General features: G+C 51.5%; 7 non-coding genes and 5 pseudogenes across 7 annotated transcripts; all 12 read right to left on the reverse strand.

The window, feature by feature from the left end:
* Positions 1–2310: 2310 nt before the first annotated feature.
* Positions 2311–2427, reverse strand: LOC129847017 (U5 spliceosomal RNA). The gene has a single exon (XR_008758353.1). It is a non-coding gene; the product is annotated as a U5 spliceosomal RNA (small nuclear RNA).
* Positions 2428–2787: 360 nt separating this feature from the next.
* Positions 2788–2959, reverse strand: LOC129846982 (U2 spliceosomal RNA; annotated as a pseudogene).
* A 2714-nt stretch (positions 2960–5673) lies between these two features.
* LOC129847018 (U5 spliceosomal RNA) lies at positions 5674–5790 on the reverse strand. The gene has a single exon (XR_008758354.1). It is a non-coding gene; the product is annotated as a U5 spliceosomal RNA (small nuclear RNA).
* A 360-nt stretch (positions 5791–6150) lies between these two features.
* LOC129846991 (U2 spliceosomal RNA) lies at positions 6151–6341 on the reverse strand. Its single transcript, XR_008758336.1, has one exon. It is a non-coding gene; the product is annotated as a U2 spliceosomal RNA (small nuclear RNA).
* Positions 6342–6700: 359 nt separating this feature from the next.
* LOC129847019 (U5 spliceosomal RNA) lies at positions 6701–6817 on the reverse strand. The gene has a single exon (XR_008758355.1). It is a non-coding gene; the product is annotated as a U5 spliceosomal RNA (small nuclear RNA).
* A 356-nt stretch (positions 6818–7173) lies between these two features.
* LOC129846986 (U2 spliceosomal RNA) lies at positions 7174–7344 on the reverse strand (annotated as a pseudogene).
* A 2486-nt stretch (positions 7345–9830) lies between these two features.
* Positions 9831–9947, reverse strand: LOC129847020 (U5 spliceosomal RNA). The gene has a single exon (XR_008758356.1). It is a non-coding gene; the product is annotated as a U5 spliceosomal RNA (small nuclear RNA).
* A 372-nt stretch (positions 9948–10319) lies between these two features.
* LOC129846987 (U2 spliceosomal RNA) lies at positions 10320–10490 on the reverse strand (annotated as a pseudogene).
* Positions 10491–12979: 2489 nt separating this feature from the next.
* Positions 12980–13096, reverse strand: LOC129847021 (U5 spliceosomal RNA). Its single transcript, XR_008758357.1, has one exon. It is a non-coding gene; the product is annotated as a U5 spliceosomal RNA (small nuclear RNA).
* A 376-nt stretch (positions 13097–13472) lies between these two features.
* On the reverse strand, positions 13473–13639 carry LOC129846996 (U2 spliceosomal RNA; annotated as a pseudogene).
* Positions 13640–19731: 6092 nt separating this feature from the next.
* LOC129847022 (U5 spliceosomal RNA) lies at positions 19732–19848 on the reverse strand. Its single transcript, XR_008758358.1, has one exon. It is a non-coding gene; the product is annotated as a U5 spliceosomal RNA (small nuclear RNA).
* Positions 19849–20209: 361 nt separating this feature from the next.
* Positions 20210–20381, reverse strand: LOC129846983 (U2 spliceosomal RNA; annotated as a pseudogene).
* Positions 20382–22022: the final 1641 nt, after the last annotated feature.

Genomic DNA, 22022 nt, shown 5'->3' on the forward strand with positions numbered 1-22022 from the left:
TCTTTTGAATAGGTGCCATTAAGGCCCTCTTTTCCCTTGCCCTATCCTCCTCCTTATAAAAACCCTGCTCCCTCATCCTTCCCTCATATTCCCTATCATATCTACTAAGCTCCCTCCTACGTTCCTTCTCCTCCATCATCAAACTCTCCATCCTACACATTTCAAAGATCCGGATAGTCTCCTCCCCCTCCCAGTCTTTTATCGGCCCTTTCTCCTTCTCCATGTCAATCATTTTCCCAAATGTTATCCTTTTTGCCTGCTCTCCCCTCCTCTCCACTACCCTATCTGATTCCCCCCCCCCCCTCCTTTCTCCCCTTCTCCTTCTTTTTCCCTCTTTCCCCTCTTCCCCCCCTACCTCCCCTTCCTTATCTATCTCCTCTACCCCCTCCACCACTCCTTCTACCCCAGCCACCCCTCGTTCTGTCCCGTCCCTACCCACCTGTTCCCCCCATGATAGCTTCTCCCTAATCTCCTTCTCAAACCCCCTCTTCACCCTATCCAATTCCCCTGCCCTCCAGCCCTCCACTGGCCCCTTCACCCGTATCCTCTCCCTCATCATTTTTAGTACCCCCTCCTTCTGTTCCATATTCAACTCCTCCTCTTCTTCTTCTTCTTCTTCTTCTTCTTCTCCCCTCCCCTCTGCCCCAACCTCTTCTCCTTCCATCTCCACCACAAGTCCATCTGTCCCGGCACCCTCTCCTTCTTTCCCGGCCATCTCAGCTACCACTCCTTCTTTTCCGACCTTCCCTCCTTCTGTCCCAGCCACCACTCCTTCTGTCCCGACCACATCTCCTTCCATCCCGGCCACCACTCCTTCTGTCCCATCCTCCACTCCTTCTGTCCCAGCCACCACTCCTTCTGTGCCGTTCCTCTTCTTCTCTTTCTCCTCTTCTCTCTCTGACTCCTTTGGTACAGTTCCTTCCTCTCTGCCACCACCTTCTGCGCGCTCCTCTCCTCTTCTACCCCCATCCCCAGCTCTCGCTCCCCCCCCAGCTGCAGACGCGTATGACCTTCGCCTAGCCGGGCAGTCTCGCCACAGGTGCTCCACCGAGCCACACCCATGACATGCCTTAGGCTCACTGCAATCCCTTGCCTCATGTTCACTCGACCCACAGTACCTGCACTTTCTTACGCTGCACGAGGCAAGGGTATGACCATAGGCCATACAACGCCTGCAATACGGGGGCTGACGTGCGTAATGCAACGTCCCCCTGTCAGCCCCCAGGGAGAACATCGCAGGAGGATGGAGGTATCCACCCTGTCCCTTTGGGTCCTCCCTTAGAAGGGCCTGAAACCCTCTCCTCCCAGTCCAAAATCCAAGGGAGTCCTTAAGATGTCTTGCTGATGAGACACCGTCTAAAAACCTCCCCAAAAAGGCTCTCACTTCCTCATCCTTTACATGGGGGTTAAACATCGTAACCGTTACCAGCCTGAAATTTGTCTTCGCCAAATTTGTCACTTTATAGTGACACATAGGCTCCTTTGTCTCCACTTCTCCCACTTTCCTTAATGTATCCTGATGTTTTTCCTCCGTATAGAAAGTAACATCAAACGCTACCTCCAAAGGGTTCTCCTGGAGGCAAAATACTTCATTAACCCCCAACTTAAGCATCTCCATCAACAATGTTTTACCAAATGTCTCTCTTCCTATCGGCTCCATTCCTTTCTCCTTCCATGCGAAACGTAAGGAGTTAGCCATCCCAATGCCCGGTACCGACCTAGACCCTGTATTCCGTGCCATCTTCTCCTAGAGAATTGCACTCTCAAAATACTAACTGCTCTTTTCTACCAAGAAAAAGCCCAAAATAATTTATCTCGTCAGTAGCAACAACAAGTATTCCTACCATAAATACCACACTCTATCGCCCTCCTATCTCCGACCTTCTGACTAAGCGAGCTCTGAGGCACCTCAGTACCAAGCTTGATCTTAGCCAAAAGGCCGAGAAGCGATAACCCACAAATGGTACCCTGCAGCCGCCGGGCACCCGGGGGTCTCGGCAGACTTTGGCGGTTTGGCAAAAGGTGGCTCCTCCCCCCCAGCCCCCCCTTCCCTGGCGACAGACAGGCTGGTGTTTTTTATTTCTTTTTAAAGTCGCCAATGCGTCTTGAAGTCACTAGCTCTTTACGCCGCCTAGTGCGACGACGACGACTATTTGTTCAAAGCCCGGCAAATACGCCAGTCGTCCGTCGGGCTTGCTTGAACTCAATTGCCCTTAGCGACTAGTCAAACGCATGAGCAACAAGTCTCTGCTGCGGCGGCGGCGGCGTCATCAACATCTCTGTCAATTTCTCTTGAAACAAGATATAGCGGGCTCTGCCAGAAGCAAAGCCCTTCCAAAAATACTTTGAACTCATAAGTGTTCCTCTCCACGGAAGTCTTTAGTAAAAGGCGAAAGGCTTGTGCGTAATGAAGAGAAACCAGAGTCGTGTGGAAGTCAGACGTCGGGGCCCGAGACACACTCTGTGCACTACTAGGCTGGGATCTCGCGGGTGGGTGGGTGGGTGGGTGGTCGGTCACCCAACCCACTCTGCCTACTTTTCCACGGCTGTGTGTGGGTAAAAAGTCACAGACAGACACAGACAGACACAGACAGACAGACAGACAGACAGACAGACAGACAGACACTCACTCACTATCCTGACCAACGTTTTTTTTTTTTTTTTTTTTTTTTTTTTTAAGTAAAATGGCGGGAAACGGGGGAACCCACGAAGAGCGCTTCGCCCTACTTTCACTTTGGATGTTTTTTTCCCCTTGCTTTTTTCTTTCCTTGACAACGGGAGGAATGTGTGTGTTGCACCGTTCCCGGAGGTACTGCAATACCGGGTCGATGCGTGGAGCGGACGGAGCAAGCCCCATTTCCGACTCCCTGTTCAAAAAATCCATTTAATATGTAGTCCCCCGATGGGGGACGTATCAGATATTAAACTGATAAGAACAGATTTTTTTTATAAAATATATTTATTATCTTCCAAAACCAACAACAATCTTCCAAACTTACATAATTACAAATTATATATTTTTAACCAACCCAAACCATTCTCAAAAAACCTACTAAACAATAACCAAAACCCAAAACCTAATAGTATCTAGGGGAGCGTCCTCCCTCCCCCTCCCTTCTCCCATCTACCCGCCAACACAAAATTGTCACCCAGGGCCATCTCCCGGCCCCTGACTCCCTCCCTTCCTTGCCCTATTCAATCCCATCCCCTGGCAATCAACATCCTCCAGAGGTGCTAAAGAGGAAAAGGAAGAACGAAAAGCGGAAACCCCCGAAGGTCCTGCCACCTCTCCCTCCCCCCTCCCCTCCCCACCCCCTCTCCCCCTCCAGCTGTCCACTGGCTCCACCTTTTCCTGCTTTTTCTTCTTTTGAATAGGTGCCATTAAGGCCCTCTTTTCCCTTGCCCTATCCTCCTCCTTATAAAAACCCTGCTCCCTCATCCTTCCCTCATATTCCCTATCATATCTACTAAGCTCCCTCCTACGTTCCTTCTCCTCCATCATCAAACTCTCCATCCTACACATTTCAAAGATCCGGATAGTCTCCTCCCCCTCCCAGTCTTTTATCGGCCCTTTCTCCTTCTCCATGTCAATCATTTTCCCAAATGTTATCCTTTTTGCCTGCTCTCCCCTCCTCTCCACTACCCTATCTGATTCCCCCCCCCCCCTCCTTTCTCCCCTTCTCCTTCTTTTTCCCTCTTTCCCCTCTTCCCCCCCTACCTCCCCTTCCTTATCTATCTCCTCTACCCCCTCCACCACTCCTTCTACCCCAGCCACCCCTCGTTCTGTCCCGTCCCTACCCACCTGTTCCCCCCATGATAGCTTCTCCCTAATCTCCTTCTCAAACCCCCTCTTCACCCTATCCAATTCCCCTGCCCTCCAGCCCTCCACTGGCCCCTTCACCCGTATCCTCTCCCTCATCATTTTTAGTACCCCCTCCTTCTGTTCCATATTCAACTCCTCCTCTTCTTCTTCTTCTTCTTCTTCTTCTTCTCCCCTCCCCTCTGCCCCAACCTCTTCTCCTTCCATCTCCACCACAAGTCCATCTGTCCCGGCACCCTCTCCTTCTTTCCCGGCCATCTCAGCTACCACTCCTTCTTTTCCGACCTTCCCTCCTTCTGTCCCAGCCACCACTCCTTCTGTCCCGACCACATCTCCTTCCATCCCGGCCACCACTCCTTCTGTCCCATCCTCCACTCCTTCTGTCCCAGCCACCACTCCTTCTGTGCCGTTCCTCTTCTTCTCTTTCTCCTCTTCTCTCTCTGACTCCTTTGGTACAGTTCCTTCCTCTCTGCCACCACCTTCTGCGCGCTCCTCTCCTCTTCTACCCCCATCCCCAGCTCTCGCTCCCCCCCCAGCTGCAGACGCGTATGACCTTCGCCTAGCCGGGCAGTCTCGCCACAGGTGCTCCACCGAGCCACACCCATGACATGCCTTAGGCTCACTGCAATCCCTTGCCTCATGTTCACTCGACCCACAGTACCTGCACTTTCTTACGCTGCACGAGGCAAGGGTATGACCATAGGCCATACAACGCCTGCAATACGGGGGCTGACGTGCGTAATGCAACGTCCCCCTGTCAGCCCCCAGGGAGAACATCGCAGGAGGATGGAGGTATCCACCCTGTCCCTTTGGGTCCTCCCTTAGAAGGGCCTGAAACCCTCTCCTCCCAGTCCAAAATCCAAGGGAGTCCTTAAGATGTCTTGCTGATGAGACACCGTCTAAAAACCTCCCCAAAAAGGCTCTCACTTCCTCATCCTTTACATGGGGGTTAAACATCGTAACCGTTACCAGCCTGAAATTTGTCTTCGCCAAATTTGTCACTTTATAGTGACACATAGGCTCCTTTGTCTCCACTTCTCCCACTTTCCTTAATGTATCCTGATGTTTTTCCTCCGTATAGAAAGTAACATCAAACGCTACCTCCAAAGGGTTCTCCTGGAGGCAAAATACTTCATTAACCCCCAACTTAAGCATCTCCATCAACAATGTTTTACCAAATGTCTCTCTTCCTATCGGCTCCATTCCTTTCTCCTTCCATGCGAAACGTAAGGAGTTAGCCATCCCAATGCCCGGTACCGACCTAGACCCTGTATTCCGTGCCATCTTCTCCTAGAGAATTGCACTCTCAAAATACTAACTGCTCTTTTCTACCAAGAAAAAGCCCAAAATAATTTATCTCGTCAGTAGCAACAACAAGTATTCCTACCATAAATACCACACTCTATCGCCCTCCTATCTCCGACCTTCTGACTAAGCGAGCTCTGAGGCACCTCAGTACCAAGCTTGATCTTAGCCAAAAGGCCGAGAAGCGATAACCCACAAATGGTACCCTGCAGCCGCCGGGCACCCGGGGGTCTCGGCAGACTTTGGCGGTTTGGCAAAAGGTGGCTCCTCCCCCCCAGCCCCCCCTTCCCTGGCGACAGACAGGCTGGTGTTTTTTATTTCTTTTTAAAGTCGCCAATGCGTCTTGAAGTCACTAGCTCTTTACGCCGCCTAGTGCGACGACGACGACTATTTGTTCAAAGCCCGGCAAATACGCCAGTCGTCCGTCGGGCTTGCTTGAACTCAATTGCCCTTAGCGACTAGTCAAACGCATGAGCAACAAGTCTCTGCTGCGGCGGCGGCGGCGTCATCAACATCTCTGTCAATTTCTCTTGAAACAAGATATAGCGGGCTCTGCCAGAAGCAAAGCCCTTCCAAAAATACTTTGAACTCATAAGTGTTCCTCTCCACGGAAGTCTTTAGTAAAAGGCGAAAGGCTTGTGCGTAATGAAGAGAAACCAGAGTCGTGTGGAAGTCAGACGTCGGGGCCCGAGACACACTCTGTGCACTACTAGGCTGGGATCTCGCGGGTGGGTGGGTGGGTGGGTGGTCGGTCACCCAACCCACTCTGCCTACTTTTCCACGGCTGTGTGTGGGTAAAAAGTCACAGACAGACACAGACAGACACAGACAGACAGACAGACAGACAGACAGACAGACAGACACTCACTCACTATCCTGACCAACGTTTTTTTTTTTTTTTTTTTTTTTTTTTTTAAGTAAAATGGCGGGAAACGGGGGAACCCACGAAGAGCGCTTCGCCCTACTTTCACTTTGGATGTTTTTTTCCCCTTGCTTTTTTCTTTCCTTGACAACGGGAGGAATGTGTGTGTTGCACCGTTCCCGGAGGTACTGCAATACCGGGTCGATGCGTGGAGCGGACGGAGCAAGCCCCATTTCCGACTCCCTGTTCAAAAAATCCATTTAATATGTAGTCCCCCGATGGGGGACGTATCAGATATTAAACTGATAAGAACAGATACTACACTTGATCTTAGCCAAAAGGCCGAGAAGCGATAACCCACAAATGGTACCCTGCAGCCGCCGGGCACCCGGGGGTCTCGGCAGACTTTGGCGGTTTGGCAAAAGGTGGCTCCTCCCCCCCAGCCCCCCCTTCCCTGGCGACAGACAGGCTGGTGTTTTTTATTTATTTTTAAAGTCGCCAATGCGTCTTGAAGTCACTAGCTCTTTACGCCGCCTAGTGCGACGACGACGACTATTTGTTCAAAGCCCGGCAAATACGCCAGTCGTCCGTCGGGCTTGCTTGAACTCAATTGCCCTTAGCGACTAGTCAAACGCATGAGCAACAAGTCTCTGCTGCGGCGGCGGCGGCGTCATCAACATCTCTGTCAATTTCTCTTGAAACAAGATATAGCGGGCTCTGCCAGAAGCAAAGCCCTTCCAAAAATACTTTGAACTCATAAGTGTTCCTCTCCACGGAAGTCTTTAGTAAAAGGCGAAAGGCTTGTGCGTAATGAAGAGAAACCAGAGTCGTGTGGAAGTCAGACGTCGGGGCCCGAGACACACTCTGTGCACTACTAGGCTGGGATCTCGCGGGTGGGTGGGTGGGTGGGTGGTCGGTCACCCAACCCACTCTGCCTACTTTTCCACGGCTGTGTGTGGGTAAAAAGTCACAGACAGACACAGACAGACACAGACAGACAGACAGACAGACAGACAGACAGACACTCACTCACTATCCTGACCAACGTTTTTTTTTTTTTTTTTTTTTTTTTTTTTAAGTAAAATGGCGGGAAACGGGGGAACCCACGAAGAGCGCTTCGCCCTACTTTCACTTTGGATGTTTTTTTCCCCTTGCTTTTTTCTTTCCTTGACAACGGGAGGAATGTGTGTGTTGCACCGTTCCCGGAGGTACTGCAATACCGGGTCGATGCGTGGAGCGGACGGAGCAAGCCCCATTTCCGACTCCCTGTTCAAAAAATCCATTTAATATGTAGTCCCCCGATGGGGGACGTATCAGATATTAAACTGATAAGAACAGATTTTTTTATAAAATATATTTATTACCATCAAAAACCAACAAAAAATCTTCCAATCTTACATCATTTTCAAATTATATTTCTCTAACCAACCAAAACCCTATCCAATAATTAAACAATAACAATAACCAAAACCAAAAAACCTCTAGGGGAGCATCTTCCCTCCCCTTATCTCCCATCCACCCATAAACCCAACAATCCCAATCCAAAATTGTCACTCAGGACCCTCTCCCAACACCTGACTCCCTCCCCTCATTTCCCACCCAATTCCATTAACTGGCGATCCCGCTCCTCCAGAGGTGTTAGAGAAGAAAAAGCAGAAGAAAAAGAGGACGTCCCCGAAGGTCCTGCCCCCTCTCCCCCCACCCCCCCCCCACCATCCACAGACTCCACTCTTTTCTCCCTCTTCTTTTTATGCAATGGCGCCAAAAGTTCGCCTTTCTCCCTTGCCTTATCCTCCTCCTTATAAAGAAAATTCCGCCTCAACCTATCCCTATGCTTCCTCTCACATTTTTCCAGCTCCCTCCTAAATTCCCTTTCCCCCAACATCTCACCCTCCAGCTTCAATATCGCAAAAATCCTATTATATTTCACACTCCCCCAGGTCCTTATCATCCCTTCCTCCTTCTCCATCTCAAACATTTTTCCTACGATCAGCCTTTTTGTTTCCTCTACCCTTAACGCTTCTGTTTTATGTGATTCCACCGCTCCCTTCCCCTCCTCTTTCCCTTTCTCCTTCCTTTTCTCTCCTTTTCCCTCCTTCCCCTCCTCCCCCTCTACCCCAACTTCCTTTCCCCCAGACAAAACCTCCTCCCTAACCTTCTTCTCATACTCCTTTATCACCCTCTCCAATTCCCCTACCTTCCAGCCCTTTACTGGCCCCTTCTTCTCTACCCTCTCCCTCACCATTCTAAGAACTTCGTTTTTCTGTCCCATGTCCAACTCCTCCTCCTCCATTTCTTCTTCCTCCTCCTCTCCCTCTGTCCCAACCCCTTCCCCTTCCATTTCGACCCCCACTCCTTCTGTCCCGACCACCACCACTCCTTCTGTCCCAACCACTACTCCTTCTGTCCCAGCCACCACTCCTTCTGTCCCAGCCACCGCTCCTTCTGTCCCGTCCCTCTTCTTCTCTTTCTCCTCTTCTCTCTCTGGCTCCTTCGATGCCGTTCCTCCTCCTCTGCCACCACCTTCTTCCCGCTCCTCTTCTCTTCTACCCCCATCCCCCGCTCTCCCCCCAGCTGCAGACGCGTATGACCTTCGCCTTGCCTGGCAGTCCCTCCACAGGTGCCCTAAAGAGCCACACCCGTGACATGTCTTCTGCTCTGCACAACTCCTCCCCTCGTGCTCACCAGATCCGCAGTATCTGCATTTCTGAACACTGCACGATGCTTGGATATGCCCATAGGCCATACACCGCCTACAAAACTGAGGCTGACGGGCATAAAACAAAGTCCCCCTGTCAGCCCCCAGGGAGAACATCGCCGGAGGATGGAGATATCCACCCAGTCCCTTCGAGTCCTCCCTGAGGAGAGCCTGGAAACATCTCCTCCCATTCCAAAATCCCAAAGAATCTTTTTGCCTTCTTACTGAGGAGATGTTATCCAGATATCTCCCCAGAAAGGCCCTCACATCTTCATCCTTTACATAAGGATTATACATGTTCACGGTGACCAGCCTAAAATTGGTTTTTGCCAGGCTGGTCACCTCGTAGTGGCACAGAGGCCTCTCCTTGCCCATCTCCCTCGCCCTCTTCAACACCTCCTCATGCTTCTCTTCTTTGTAGAAAGCCACCTCAAAAGCCTTCTCCCTTTGATTTTCTTGGAGACACAACACATCCTTTACCTCCACTTTCATCGCCTCCATCAAAATTCTTCTCCCAAACATCTCCCTCGAGAACTGTTCCATCTCCTTTTCTCTCCATGAAAATCTTAAGGTGTTGGCCAATCCTATACCCGGGACCGATCTGTTCTGAGAATCTTTCTCCATTTCCCAACCAATAACCAAAAACCTCGCCAAAAGAGAAAAACCTCACAAAAAACAACAAACTTTCCTCCCTCCTGACTTCCTTCGACCTTCTGACTCAGCGAGCTGTGGGGCACCTCGGTACCAAGCTTGATCTGAGCCAAAAGGCCGAGAAGCGATAACCCACAAATGGTACCCTGCAGCCGCCGGGCACCCGGGGGTCTCGGCAGACTTTGGCGGTTTGGCAAAAGGTGGCTCCTCCCCCCCAGCCCCCCCTTCCCTGGCGACAGACAGGCTGGTGTTTTTTATTTATTTTTAAAGTCGCCAATGCGTCTTGAAGTCACTAGCTCTTTACGCCGCCTAGTGCGACGACGACGACGACGACTATTTGTTCAAAGCCCGGCAAATACGCCAGTCGTCCGTCGGGCTTGCTTGAACTCAATTGCCCTTAGCGACTAGTCAAACGCATGAGCAACAAGTCTCTGCTGCGGCGGCGGCGGCGTCATCAACATCTCTGTCAATTTCTCTTGAAACAAGATATAGCGGGCTCTGCCAGAAGCAAAGCCCTTCCAAAAATACTTTGAACTCATAAGTGTTCCTCTCCACGGAAGTCTTTAGTAAAAGGCGAAAGGCTTGTGCGTAATGAAGAGAAACCAGAGTCGTGTGGAAGTCAGACGTCGGGGCCCGAGACACACTCTGTGCACTACTAGGCTGGGATCTCGCGGGTGGGTGGGTGGGTGGGTGGGTGGTCGGTCACCCAACCCACTCTGCCTACTTTTCCACGGCTGTGTGTGGGTAAAAAGTCACAGACAGACACAGACAGACACAGACAGACAGACAGACAGACAGACAGACAGACAGACAGACAGACACTCACTCACTATCCTGACCAACGTTTTTTTTTTTTTTTTTTTTTTTTTTTTTAAGTAAAATGGCGGGAAACGGGGGAACCCACGAAGAGCGCTTCGCCCTACTTTCACTTTGGATGTTTTTTTCCCCTTGCTTTTTTCTTTCCTTGACAACGGGAGGAATGTGTGTGTTGCACCGTTCCCGGAGGTACTGCAATACCGGGTCGATGCGTGGAGCGGACGGAGCAAGCCCCATTTCCGACTCCCTGTTCAAAAAATCCATTTAATATGTAGTCCCCCGATGGGGGACGTATCAGATATTAAACTGATAAGAACAGATTTTTTTATAAAATATATTTATTACCATCAAAAACCAACAAAAAATCTTCCAATCTTACATCATTTTCAAATTATATTTCTCTAACCAACCAAAACCCTATCCAATAATTAAACAATAACAATAACCAAAACCAAAAAACCTCTAGGGGAGCATCTTCCCTCCCCTTATCTCCCATCCACCCATAAACCCAACAATCCCAATCCAAAATTGTCACTCAGGACCCTCTCCCAACACCTGACTCCCTCCCTTCATTTCCCACCCAATTCCATTAACTGGCGATCCCGCTCCTCCAGAGGTGTTAGAGAAGAAAAAGCAGAAGAAAAAGAGGACGTCCCCGAAGGTCCTGCCCCCTCTCCCCCCCCCCCCCCCCCCCCACCATCCACAGACTCCACTCTTTTCTCCCTCTTCTTTTTATGCAATGGCGCCAAAAGTTCGCCTTTCTCCCTTGCCTTATCCTCCTCCTTATAAAGAAAATTCCGCCTCAACCTATCCCTATGCTTCCTCTCACATTTTTCCAGCTCCCTCCTAAATTCCCTTTCCCCCAACATCTCACCCTCCAGCTTCAATATCGCAAAAATCCTATTATATTTCACACTCCCCCAGGTCCTTATCATCCCTTCCTCCTTCTCCATCTCAAACATTTTTCCTACGATCAGCCTTTTTGTTTCCTCTACCCTTAACGCTTCTGTTTTATGTGATTCCACCGCTCCCTTCCCCTCCTCTTTCCCTTTCTCCTTCCTTTTCTCTCCTTTTCCCTCCTTCCCCTCCTCCCCCTCTACCCCAACTTCCTTTCCCCCAGACAAAACCTCCTCCCTAACCTTCTTCTCATACTCCTTTATCACCCTCTCCAATTCCCCTACCTTCCAGCCCTTTACTGGCCCCTTCTTCTCTACCCTCTCCCTCACCATTCTAAGAACTTCGTTTTTCTGTCCCATGTCCAACTCCTCCTCCTCCATTTCTTCTTCCTCCTCCTCTCCCTCTGTCCCAACCCCTTCCCCTTCCATTTCGACCCCCACTCCTTCTGTCCCGACCACCACCACTCCTTCTGTCCCAACCACTACTCCTTCTGTCCCAGCCACCACTCCTTCTGTCCCAGCCACCGCTCCTTCTGTCCCGTCCCTCTTCTTCTCTTTCTCCTCTTCTCTCTCTGGCTCCTTCGATGCCGTTCCTCCTCCTCTGCCACCACCTTCTTCCCGCTCCTCTTCTCTTCTACCCCCATCCCCCGCTCTCCCCCCAGCTGCAGACGCGTATGACCTTCGCCTTGCCTGGCAGTCCCTCCACAGGTGCCCTAAAGAGCCACACCCGTGACATGTCTTCTGCTCTGCACAACTCCTCCCCTCGTGCTCACCAGATCCGCAGTATCTGCATTTCTGAACACTGCACGATGCTTGGATATGCCCATAGGCCATACACCGCCTACAAAACTGAGGCTGACGGGCATAAAACAAAGTCCCCCTGTCAGCCCCCAGGGAGAACATCGCCGGAGGATGGAGATATCCACCCAGTCCCTTCGAGTCCTCCCTGAGGAGAGCCTGGAAACATCTCCTCCCATTCCAAAATCCCAAAGAATCTTTTTGCCTTCTTACTGAGGAGATGTTATCCAGATATCTCCCCAGAAAGGCCCTCACATCTTCATCCTTTACATAAGGATTATACATGTTCACGGTGACCAGCCTAAAATTGGTTTTTGCCAGGCTGGTCACCTCGTAGTGGCACAGAGGCCTCTCCTTGCCCATCTCCCTCGCCCTCTTCAACACCTCCTCATGCTTCTCTTCTTTGTAGAAAGCCACCTCAAAAGCCTTCTCCCTTTGATTTTCTTGGAGACACAACACATCCTTTACCTCCACTTTCATCGCCTCCATCAAAATTCTTCTCCCAAACATCTCCCTCGAGAACTGTTCCATCTCCTTTTCTCTCCATGAAAATCTTAAGGTGTTGGCCAATCCTATACCCGGGACCGATCTGTTCTGAGAATCTTTCTCCATTTCCCAACCAATAACCAAAAACCTCGCCAAAAGAGAAAAACCTCACAAAAAACAACAAACTTTCCTCCCTCCTGACTTCCTTCGACCTTCTGACTCAGCGAGCTGTGGGGCACCTCGGTACCAAGCTTGATCTGAGCCAAAAGGCCGAGAAGCGATAACCCACAAATGGTACCCTGCAGCCGCCGGGCACCCGGGGGTCTCGGCAGACTTTGGCGGTTTGGCAAAAGGTGGCTCCTCCCCCCCAGCCCCCCCTTCCCTGGCGACAGACAGGCTGGTGTTTTTTATTTATTTTTAAAGTCGCCAATGCGTCTTGAAGTCACTAGCTCTTTACGCCGCCTAGTGCGACGACGACGACGACGACTATTTGTTCAAAGCCCGGCAAATACGCCAGTCGTCCGTCGGGCTTGCTTGAACTCAATTGCCCTTAGCGACTAGTCAAACGCATGAGCAACAAGTCTCTGCTGCGGCGGCGGCGGCGTCATCAACATCTCTGTCAATTTCTCTTGAAACAAGATATAGCGGGCTCTGCCAGAAGCAAAGCCCTTCCAAAAATACTTTGAACTCATAAGTGTTCCTCTCCACGGAAGTCTTTAGTAAAAGGCGAAAGGCTTGTGCGTAATGAAGAGAAACCAGAGTCGTGTGGAAGTCAGACGTCGGGGCCCGAGACACACTCTGTGCACTACTAGGCTGGGATCTCGCGGGTGGGTGGGTGGGTGGGTGGGTGGGTGGTCGGTCACCCAACCCACTCTGCCTACTTTTCCACGGCTGTGTGTGGGTAAAAAGTCACAGACAGACACAGACAGACACAGACAGACAGACAGACAGACAGACAGACAGACAGACAGACAGACACTCACTCACTATCCTGACCAACGTTTTTTTTTTTTTTTTTTTTTTTTTTTTTAAGTAAAATGGCGGGAAACGGGGGAACCCACGAAGAGCGCTTCGCCCTACTTTCACTTTGGATGTTTTTTTCCCCTTGCTTTTTTCTTTCCTTGACAACGGGAGGAATGTGTGTGTTGCACCGTTCCCGGAGGTACTGCAATACCGGGTCGATGCGTGGAGCGGACGGAGCAAGCCCCATTTCCGACTCCCTGTTCAAAAAATCCATTTAATATGTAGTCCCCCGATGGGGGACGTATCAGATATTAAACTGATAAGAACAGATGATTCAAAGCTTTTATTCTTACATTTCAACCATTACATTGTGAAAAATTCCACTTCTTTTAACATATTATCTGCCCATTTTCAAAAAACAAAAAAACAAAACTTGTAGACATTATACAACTCATCTGTTTTCAACATAACCTTGACCTCCTTTCTCTCTGGTTAGAGATATACCCCCATCACCAACCCCCAGTTGTCCATGGTACTTCAGCACCAATCCTGTAAACTCACGCCATCAGTAGGTTTATGCATTCCCCATCCCAACCTACTTTCTATACCTTATCTACCTACCCAGCCCCAACCCTCCTTTCCACCTCTCTAAGGCGGCATGGTGGCCCCACCTCCTCTCCTCCCTTCTTATCCTCCCCCTCAAATCACCCTCCACTCTCCTCACTATTGTCTCCACCCCCCAGTCTGCCCCCGACTTAACCAGCCCCTGCCTGGCATCCCACAGCCCTTTCTTAAAAAGACTAATTATCAGCCATAGCAAAAAACGGTCTCTACCTAAACCCCCTACTCTCCCTACCCCTCTCTCCACCCTCCCCCATGTCAATACAAAACCCCCTTTCACTCTCCCCAGCAAACCCTGAGCCCTGGCCCACACTACCCCTGCGAAAGCACAGTCCCAGTACATATGGCGTATTGTCTCCTCCCCACCACAAGTTGGTCTCGGGCACTGGGGGGACCGCGCCAAACTATGCCGATGCATGATAGATCTCACCGGCAAGCACCTGTGGAGACTTAACCAATTTAGATCCTTAAGACTATTGTCTAGACCCCGCGCCTGTATGTTCTCCCAGACCACAGCAGGGGTTCCCACAACAGGGGGTGCACAAGCGTTCCGTCTGACCTCCTCATACAGGTGTCTGTGGTCCAAACCTACTCGGGCGACTTCAACCTCGGGATGTGCTCGCAGCCACTTCGCCGCATGGCTGAAGTGCCACGGCAGCTGTTCAGCCCGAGGACCCGTGTTGGACCACACCATTATGCTTCTCGCCTGGTACGAGAAGAACACCCGCAGGAAATAACCGGAGGGATGAATCACTGGATTCGCGAGCTCCCTCAACAAAAACGAAACAAAAATCGAGTCCAGCTTGAGTGGGAAATGTGGAACTCCCCTCCCACCCTCCCCGATGGTTGTGAGCATGCGTGCCCTGGCGACATATTCATACCTGCCTCCCCACATGAACTGGAACACGAGCCTTACTAGCCCCCTCCTCATGCTCGCTGGCAATGGATAGATGTACGCCAAGTACAGGAGGGAAGGCAGTACATCCACCTTCAGGACCAGGACCTTGCCCAAGAAGGACAAGGATCTGGTCTTCCACATTGCCAGCTTCCTCTGTACCACGGCAACTCTCTTGTTCCAGTTCAGTGCCGCGGAGCCGGAGGTCTCAAAAAGGACCCCAAGGATCCTCAGGGCCCCATTACAGAGATATAGCCCCCCAGGCACATCCGTCCTGCCCCGCCATCTGCCAAAATACTTTACAGATGACTTGGCGAGGTTAAGGACCGCTCCCGACGCGCGGGTAAAGTCTCCAATTATGGCCAGAGACCTTAGCAGGCACGAGTCCTTGCATAAAAACAAGGTAGTGTCATCGGCGTACTGTGTCATCTTAACACACAGGCCGCCACTCCCAGGGACCAGCAAGCCCTCTACCCCCGCGTCAGCCCTAATGGCAGCCGCTAGGGGCTCCATATAGAGCACGAAAAGGAGTGCCGAGAGCGGGCATCCCTGTCTGACTCCTGATGAGAGGCCAAACACGTCACCCAGATGGCTGTTAATGCTCACCCGGCACCCCGCTCTCTCATACAGAGTTTTGATCCACTTTATATAGCGATCACTAAACCCTAACCTCCCTAATACTCTAAAAAGAAAAACCCTACTGACACGATCAAAAGCCTTAGCCTGATCAAGTGCCGCTACCATCAGAGGTAGGCTTCTATCCTCAACCCAGGCGATGGAGTCCCTGATCAGTTGGAGGTTCCACCTAATGGAACGGCCTTCCACCCCACACGTTTGATCCTCATGGACAACGTAGGGAAGGGCTGTGCGCAAACGGTCTGCCATGACCTTAGCTAGTATCTTATAGTCTACACACAGCATGGTCAACGGCCGCCAGTTGCTAAGGTCGGCGGCGTCTCCTTTCTTATATATAAAGGAGAGCACGCCTACGGCCATTGACCTGCCCGGGACTCCAGTCTCGAGAACGGCCGTCAGGACTTCGAGGACCACCGGTCCAAGCATACCCCAAAACTTGAGGTAAAACTCAGCCGGCAGCCCATCCATCCCAGGCACCTTCCCTTTCCCCATCCTCTTGAGGGCGCTCTCCACCTCCTCTAGTGTTATCTGGGCCTCCATCGCCTTTCTAATGTCCTCCGGCACTCGCCGGGACAAGTGTTCTAAGAACACTGTGCCCTGCTCTTCTTCTACTACCCTCTCCTGGAAAAAACTCCGGAAATGGTCCGTTGCTATCCTGACCATCTGCTCCGGCTCCCTAACTACCCTACCCTGTCCATCTCTTACCCCATAAAAAACCTTTCTTTCCTGCTTTTCCCTAACTGATTTGAAGAACCCTGCAGAGCAGGTCTCATTCTGCTCTATAAACTCAGAATGTGCACGCTGCAGGAAAGCACGGGCCTTCCGCTCGTGCACCTCCCTGAGCTGCGCCTTGAGGCTGGTAGCACGCTCCACGTCCATCGAAACACCGAGGTTACCGGCCTCGTACTCTAGATCGAGTAACCGTTGGAGCTGCTCCACCTCCCTTCTCTCCTCTCTCCCTTTCCTCTTACAAAACCTAATAATAAACACCCTAATTCTTACCTTAACTACCTCCCACCATTCCAACACCCCTCCACACATTGGCCTGAGACCCTCAAGCCCCCGAAAAAAAACTGAGAAGGCATTTACAAAAGCCCGCTCCTCCAGGATATCCCGGTCTAGCTTCCAGTACCCCCTACCGAAAAGGCAGACAGGCGCCTTGACCCATAGGAGAACCCCGTCGTGATCCGAGAAAAACACAGGCAACAGACGCCCAGACAACAACCCCAAGGACTTGGGCAGAAAAACATAGTCCAGCCTCCGCTCGACCCCCCGGGAGTTACGCCACGTGGGACCTGCCATCGCAGGAGTAGCTTTAAGGCCTCCATCCACCAGACCATGGCTTGCCATAAGTCCTTTGATAGCCGTCACACTACTATCCCCTACCCCTCCTAAATCTACGTTGAAATCCCCTCCCACTATCAACACTCTATTTGTGGCGCACAGAGGTGCCATACTCTCCACCATCTCCCTTCTCTCTGGCCTCGTCTGTGGTCCGTACACCCCTATAATCCTAAGTCTAAAATCCCCTAATGCTATGTCCACCCCCAGAACCCTGCCCTGTATTACAACGTACGTGCTTTCCACCCTCACCTCCCTTGTCCCAAACAAAATCCCAACCCCTGATGAGTGGACACCCCCCACACTCCACACCGACTCCCCTTTTACCCACTCTTTTTTAAACTTCTCTATATCCCCCTCATCCCTTAAATGTACCTCCTGCAAGAAACAAAAGGTAAAACCTATGTTTGATAAACAACTAAAAACAGCAGTTCTTTTAACAATGTTTCTTAGTCCTCTAACATTCATGGTCATTATCTTAATGTTTGCCATGGTTGCACCCTAAAAAACAAAAAAATCAAAACGGTGCAGGGCTCAGGTACTCACCCCCGGTGGGTAAAGGTCCTCATCGAAGTTCAGCCCTGGGCTAGCATCCTCCGTAAAACCCCCAACCACCCCACCCCCCATACTGCTCTCCTGGGAACCCCAGGACGCTGGGAAAGGGTTGGGGATGATGGGTCCCAGCGTCCCAGAACTAGCCTGAGCCACCTCCTCCCCCTCTAGCAAAAACATCCCCTGGGACGACCGGTTCTCATCCATCTGGAAAAGCTGGAAAGATGGACCCTGCGAAGGCACGGGAGCATCCTCGGCATTACTTACCAGCTCCCCAACCCCTCGTACATCCACGGACACAGGTTCTTGACCCTCTATCTCTAAGACCACCCCATCCACTGCATCCCCCCCTTGAGCCCCCCAACACGCAGGGAAAGGGTTGAGGCTGTGGATGGGGGGTCCCGGCGTCCCAGAAAAGGCCTGAGACACCCCATCTCCATCGGGCATACCTAACACTTGTGCCCCCCGGTCTATCTCCATCTGGGTGAGTGGGAGAGATGAGACCTGCGTTAACATGGGGGTCCCCTCTGTGGCACTGTCCCCATTCGATCTCACACCCCCACCCCTCCCCTCCCCTCCCAACCCATTCTGGCCTTCTCCCATCTCGAGGGAAGTCCTCTTCTTCTTTCTCCTCCTCCGGGCCTCCCCCGCTTCCAGGATCACCCCTGTCTCCTGCAGGGCCTGATGGGCTGTGGAGGCGTCCCTCTTTATTCTTGGTGTGTCAGGCAAAGGCGAGATGTACCCCCATTCCTCCGTCCTCGCTTGTGGGGTCTCAATCCCCTCTTCCATCCCCCTCATGATGTCCCCCAAAAAAAACTCTTCTATGGGAGCTTCATCGAGGGATGAGCCCAGCTCTTCCATTACTCTACCCACCTCTCCCGACGACCCTCTGACGTCTTGAGTAGCCGTTTCCATCTGGGTCTCCTTTACCACCTCTAAACCCACCAAGGCTCTTTCCTCCAAAGCTCCCTTACCCCCGTCTTTTGTCTCAGGCTCGTACCGGGCTTTCTTCTCCGATTCCCCCCTCACCATCCTCCTTGCTTTATCTTCCGGTCCTTGACCTAAATCCCCTTCTTCTGTCCTTCTCTTCTCCTCCGCGCTCTTTCCTCCTGCCATCCTTCCCCCAGCAGCCGCTGCAGCATATGTTTGTTGCCTCGTTGGGCACTCGCGAAGCAGATGCTGTTTACTGCCGCACCCATGACACTCTTTTGGTGCCGTACAATTTTTAGCCTCATGTCCCTCCGACATGCAAATCCTGCATTTTACCTGCCCACATGAGGCTGTTCCATGCCCATACTCCCTGCATTTCCTGCAGAAAGGTGGCTGTCTTGCATAAAACAGCATGCCTCTATCCGACCCTAAAGAAAAAACCGCAGGAGGATGCAAAAAACCCTCAAATCCACCCGGATCTTCCCTTAGGAGCACCTGGAACTGGCGGCGGCCATTCCAGAAACCCAATGAGTCCTTAACATACCTGGCTCCCGATGTCACATCGCAGTAGCGCCCCAAAAAAAATGCCACCGCCATATCCGACACGTGTGGATTATACATGTGTATATTTATTGTTCTGAAGTTCCTTCTTGCCAGACTCACAATGTTGAAAAAAGACAAAGGTCTTTCCCCCTTTGCCTCCTTTACTTTCTCCATTATCCCATCGCTCTTACTTTCCGTGTAGAAGGTTACATCATATGCCTCCTCCATTGAGTTCCCTTGCAGGCACATCACATCTGGGACCTTCAAAGATAGCGCCCCCATTAACACGGTCCTCGCAAAGGTGTCCCTCGGCATCCTTACTTCTCCTTCTTGCTTCCATGCAAACCGTATGGTGTTTTTTAAACCTGCCCTCGGAACAGACCCTGTGTTCCCACTACCCGCCATATCTGTATGGCTGTAGTTTAAGTTGTTTCAAGGAAATTCGCGCAAATTCCAAAAAAACTCTCTCAACGCCCTCCTGCCTTCGACCTTTGATCCAGTGGGCTTTGAGGCACCGCGGTACCGAGCTTGAAACTGGGCCAAAAGGCCGAGAAGCGATAACCCACAAATGGTACCCTGCAGCCGCCGGGCACCCGGGGGTCTCGGCAGACTTTGGCGGTTTGGCAAAAGGTGGCTCCTCCCCCCCAGCCCCCCCTTCCCTGGCGACAGACAGGCTGGTGTTTTTTATTTCTTTTTAAAGTCGCCAATGCGTCTTGAAGTCACTAGCTCTTTACGCCGCCTAGTGCGACGACGACGACTATTTGTTCAAAGCCCGGCAAATACGCCAGTCGTCCGTCGGGCTTGCTTGAACTCAATTGCCCTTAGCGACTAGTCAAACGCATGAGCAACAAGTCTCTGCTGCGGCGGCGGCGGCGTCATCAACATCTCTGTCAATTTCTCTTGAAACAAGATATAGCGGGCTCTGCCAGAAGCAAAGCCCTTCCAAAAATACTTTGAACTCATAAGTGTTCCTCTCCACGGAAGTCTTTAGTAAAAGGCGAAAGGCTTGTGCGTAATGAAGAGAAACCAGAGTCGTGTGGAAGTCAGACGTCGGGGCCCGAGACACACTCTGTGCACTACTAGGCTGGGATCTCGCGGGTGGGTGGGTGGGTGGGTGGTCGGTCACCCAACCCACTCTGCCTACTTTTCCACGGCTGTGTGTGGGTAAAAAGTCACAGACAGACACAGACAGACACAGACAGACAGACAGACAGACAGACAGACAGACAGACACTCACTCACTATCCTGACCAACGTTTTTTTTTTTTTTTTTTTTTTTTTTTTTTAAGTAAAATGGCGGGAAACGGGGGAACCCACGAAGAGCGCTTCGCCCTACTTTCACTTTGGATGTTTTTTTCCCCTTGCTTTTTTCTTTCCTTGACAACGGGAGGAATGTGTGTGTTGCACCGTTCCCGGAGGTACTGCAATACCGGGTCGATGCGTGGAGCGGACGGAGCAAGCCCCATTTCCGACTCCCTGTTCAAAAAATCCATTTAATATGTAGTCCCCCGATGGGGGACGTATCAGATATTAAACTGATAAGAACAGATTTTTTTTATAAAATATATTTATTATCTTCCAAAACCAACAACAATCTTCCAAACTTACATAATTACAAATTATATATTTTTAACCAACCCAAACCATTCTCAAAAAACCTACTAAACAATAACCAAAACCCAAAACCTAATAGTATCTAGGGGAGCGTCCTCCCTCCCCCTCCCTTCTCCCATCTACCCGCCAACACAAAATTGTCACCCAGGGCCATCTCCCGGCCCCTGACTCCCTCCCTTCCTTGCCCTATTCAATCCCATCCCCTGGCAATCAACATCCTCCAGAGGTGCTAAAGAGGAAAAGGAAGAACGAAAAGCGGAAACCCCCGAAGGTCCTGCCACCTCTCCCTCCCCCCTCCCCTCCCCACCCCCTCTCCCCCTCCAGCTGTCCACTGGCTCCACCTTTTCCTGCTTTTTCTTCTTTTGAATAGGTGCCATTAAGGCCCTCTTTTCCCTTGCCCTATCCTCCTCCTTATAAAAACCCTGCTCCCTCATCCTTCCCTCATATTCCCTATCATATCTACTAAGCTCCCTCCTACGTTCCTTCTCCTCCATCATCAAACTCTCCATCCTACACATTTCAAAGATCCGGATAGTCTCCTCCCCCTCCCAGTCTTTTATCGGCCCTTTCTCCTTCTCCATGTCAATCATTTTCCCAAATGTTATCCTTTTTGCCTGCTCTCCCCTCCTCTCCACTACCCTATCTGATTCCCCCCCCCCCCTCCTTTCTCCCCTTCTCCTTCTTTTTCCCTCTTTCCCCTCTTCCCCCCCTACCTCCCCTTCCTTATCTATCTCCTCTACCCCCTCCACCACTCCTTCTACCCCAGCCACCCCTCGTTCTGTCCCGTCCCTACCCACCTGTTCCCCCCATGATAGCTTCTCCCTAATCTCCTTCTCAAACCCCCTCTTCACCCTATCCAATTCCCCTGCCCTCCAGCCCTCCACTGGCCCCTTCACCCGTATCCTCTCCCTCATCATTTTTAGTACCCCCTCCTTCTGTTCCATATTCAACTCCTCCTCTTCTTCTTCTTCTTCTTCTTCTTCTTCTCCCCTCCCCTCTGCCCCAACCTCTTCTCCTTCCATCTCCACCACAAGTCCATCTGTCCCGGCACCCTCTCCTTCTTTCCCGGCCATCTCAGCTACCACTCCTTCTTTTCCGACCTTCCCTCCTTCTGTCCCAGCCACCACTCCTTCTGTCCCGACCACATCTCCTTCCATCCCGGCCACCACTCCTTCTGTCCCATCCTCCACTCCTTCTGTCCCAGCCACCACTCCTTCTGTGCCGTTCCTCTTCTTCTCTTTCTCCTCTTCTCTCTCTGACTCCTTTGGTACAGTTCCTTCCTCTCTGCCACCACCTTCTGCGCGCTCCTCTCCTCTTCTACCCCCATCCCCAGCTCTCGCTCCCCCCCCAGCTGCAGACGCGTATGACCTTCGCCTAGCCGGGCAGTCTCGCCACAGGTGCTCCACCGAGCCACACCCATGACATGCCTTAGGCTCACTGCAATCCCTTGCCTCATGTTCACTCGACCCACAGTACCTGCACTTTCTTACGCTGCACGAGGCAAGGGTATGACCATAGGCCATACAACGCCTGCAATACGGGGGCTGACGTGCGTAATGCAACGTCCCCCTGTCAGCCCCCAGGGAGAACATCGC

This window comes from Salvelinus fontinalis, unplaced genomic scaffold, assembly GCF_029448725.1.
Source record: "Salvelinus fontinalis isolate EN_2023a unplaced genomic scaffold, ASM2944872v1 scaffold_0676, whole genome shotgun sequence".
Taxonomy (NCBI): Eukaryota; Metazoa; Chordata; class Actinopteri; order Salmoniformes; family Salmonidae; genus Salvelinus; species Salvelinus fontinalis.